The 3,329-nt window shown below is 41.1% G+C and overlaps 1 long non-coding RNA gene across 1 annotated transcript; it reads right to left on the reverse strand.

Moving 5' to 3' along the window:
- Positions 1 to 419: 419 nt before the first annotated feature.
- Positions 420 to 1,595, reverse strand: LOC120062730. The gene is made up of 3 exons (XR_005478435.1): positions 1,422 to 1,595; positions 899 to 965; positions 420 to 460 (listed from the first exon to the last, which is right to left on the reverse strand). It is a non-coding gene; the product is annotated as an uncharacterized LOC120062730 (long non-coding RNA).
- Positions 1,596 to 3,329: the final 1,734 nt, after the last annotated feature.

Consider the following 3,329-nt stretch of genomic DNA (forward strand, 5'->3'; position numbering starts at 1 on the left):
TCTTTATTGCAGGATTGTGAGCTGTGGTTAATCGACATTGACACTAGTTCATCTTGAATAATATAGTTTTAAGTTAACAATTATAACTTATTTCTTTGTAAAAAAAAAAGTGTACTTTTTAGTGATATCCAATTGGTAGTTACAGTCTTGTCCCATCGCTGAAACTCCCGTACGGACTCGTGAGAGGTGAAGGTTGAAAGCATCCTTCGAAACACAACCCTGCCATGCTGCACATGTTCTTGACACACTGTTTGCTTAACCCAGAAGCACCAATGTGTCGGAGGAAACACCATACTGGCCTGGCACAGGGAGTTGCTAGACACTGGGCCAATTGTGCATGTGCGCCACCTCATTGGTCTCCCGGTCGCGGCGACACAGCCTGGGATCAAACCTGGGTCTGTAGTGACGCCTCTAGCACTGCGATGCAGTGCCTTAGACCGCTACGCCACTCGGGAGGCCCCTTAAGTTAACAAATAAAACAAGTTTAAACACTTCACTTCGAAGAATCAACACTTTCATATCATGTCAAAGTGTACAAGTAAGCTAACTCATATATAAAGGTTACACATCTTATCAACAAGTATGCTATTATTACTAAAGCATAATTTCAGGTGAACCAAAAAAAAGTAATTACCAGAGGTGGCCAACCTCACTCCACTGATCCCTAAACTACTGGTTGAGCAGACTTCTGTTCCAGCCTAGCAATAGGACACTTGATTATCAACTAATTAGGTTTGATACAGTCAATCAGGTGTGTTAGTTATGGGCTGGAACAGAAGCCTGCACACCCAGCAGAGTTGGCCTGCTCCAGTTGTAATAGGTTTATACATTGTTGACTTTGTTTACAAAACTTGCTAACAATATAATCACATATAATCCATGGTATACTAGGATTTACCTTTATTCTCTTGGGACATTCATTGGGACCTCTTCAGCTGCAGACAGGGTTTCACGGCTCTCTATATCTGACAACAGAAAACATTACAAAGAAACAGGCTGCATTATACTCAAATTAGACAGCACTGAATATTATGTTTCTATATCTCTCTGTCCTCATAGTTTCTCGCTAGGGATTGGAACTGGAGAATATTTTCATAACGTCCTCCCACAAAGTTACCTGCCTTATCCAGAGTAGCCTACTATCCTTTCAGACAGCTGGAACTGCTAGCTTTCACCCTCTGTTAGTTAGCTAGCTACCTAGCCACAAATACGTTTTGAGTTACAAAAATAAATACATCAAGATAGGTAGCTAACTAGCTAATATTAAGTCAGCAAGTTGGTAATATTTAATTAACTTGGCTACTGTAGCTATATTGTATGTAAAGTTAGCTAGCTAGCAAACACATTACATTAGCAGATCATTTGAGTTAGGTTGCACACAAAGTTCCTGTAGCTATCATTTTCAAAATAAATGTATTTACTTGAATAGGTTCGCTCAATGCCTCCGTTTTCTGGGTCCTTAGAAAAACAAAATAATGGGCAATCTTCCCGAAGTTTCCAGCGATAGCAGAACACAGCCAGCCATTTGGACTATTGGAGGACTTCCAACAGACTGATTGGTCTTCCAACATGGCTCCTGGTGCGGTTGCTAGGTGGTTTGTGACGCAACTGCAAGCCCTCTATTGTGTGCAATTATAAACTGGGTAGTTCGAGCTGAATGCTGATTGGCTGACAGCCGTGGTATGTCAGACGTATACCACTGGTATGACAAAACGTTTATTTTAACTGCTCTAAATATGTTGGTAACCAGTTTATAATAGCAATAAGGCACCTCGGGGGTTTGTGGTATATGGCCAATATACCACGGCTAAGGGCTGTATCCAGGCACTCCTTGTTGCGTTGTGCGTAAGAATAGCCCTTAGCTATGGTATATTGGCCATATACCACACCCCCTCACGCCTTATTGCTTAAATATACTCCTCAGCTATGGTGAATATCTCTCACCAGGAGTACAGTAGTATATAACAATATCTTGCAGAACATCCATAGTCTGTCTTTTCTGGGATTCTGAATAGTGCTTGTGACATGAGCTGTCTTCTGTGTTGGCAGTGAGGCTAAGCAGCTACCACATCACACCACAGCAGAAATAAAGTGTGGAACATGGTGGTGGGGTGAGGAATACTGTCTGTAATATATTCATGTTTGTTAAGATCAGACTCAAGGTTAAAACAACAGCTATTTTTCTCCATGTCACTTCTCTTTGGCAGAGTGTGGAGAGTTGCAATGTGCCAAACTTGACGCCTATGCTGACTAATGGAGGAAAAATAAAAGATGAATGATAAATAAGTAAATATTTTCACAACCTTTCACTGCCCAACCCCCTCGCTTTTCTCTCTTCCAGACAGAAATGCAAATAGCCCCATTGGGTTTCATCCCCCTTATGCTCTAACATGCATTGACAGAGTCTTTATATTCCCACTTCCCCAGAAAGAAAAATATAGGCAACACTTTCGTTTAATATGAAAAGATATTAATGTTTCAGTATGTATAGGTAGGGATCAAATCTGTGCTTTAGGATGTCATAGACAGCGGTTGAGTGGAATGCTAAATGCCATACATCCTCAAGGTTATCTCTGCAGACAGGGGCCTTTTGCAATCCGTCTCTGCTTTATTTTCTTCAATGCATGCATCAAGTCAGCCGAGATTGTTGTACAGAGAAGATGAAGGTGACTTTTAAAAGAAGCCAAATCCTCCCTCTCGACATGTATTCTGTCAGTGATTTTAAATTAGGTTCACACCTTGCTGTGACCACAATGAATGGTAGTAATTTGGAGGGTCCAGTTGTGCCCTCCCAAAGCAGTGTGTGGGGTTGGTTTTGCTTGGGGGTGAGATTAGGCAGAGGTACAGTAACCCAGGGGCTATCACAAAGCACTGACACATGAAAAGTGCCATTTCCCCCAAAGACTGCCCACCGAATATTAAAATTAGGTCATCAGTATAGCACACGCCAATTTTTGCCCTCATAGATCACTGCTGCCCTTCCATCCAGGATCTCATTATGCCATAATTGGTCAATAAGCAGTTAACATACACTAGACAATGTGTAATTTTAACATGGATGAAGAACATGTTTTCTGTAGAATTTTGTTTGTGTTGGTTCGAAGGCAGTCAGGCCCCTATCAAACAGTCATTTTGTATTTGTATTTATTAAGGATCCACATTAGCTGCCAAGGCAGCAGCTACTCTTCCTGGGTTCCAGCAACATTAAGGAAGTTATATACAAAAAAATATTACATTACATTATATTTCATAACACTTTACCCAATACATTTAGTGTGTTCCCTCGGGCCACTACTCCACTATCACATATTTACAATACAACATCCATG

The sequence above is a fragment of the Salvelinus namaycush genome, chromosome 18 (assembly GCF_016432855.1).
Source record: "Salvelinus namaycush isolate Seneca chromosome 18, SaNama_1.0, whole genome shotgun sequence".
NCBI classification, from domain to species: Eukaryota; Metazoa; Chordata; class Actinopteri; order Salmoniformes; family Salmonidae; genus Salvelinus; species Salvelinus namaycush.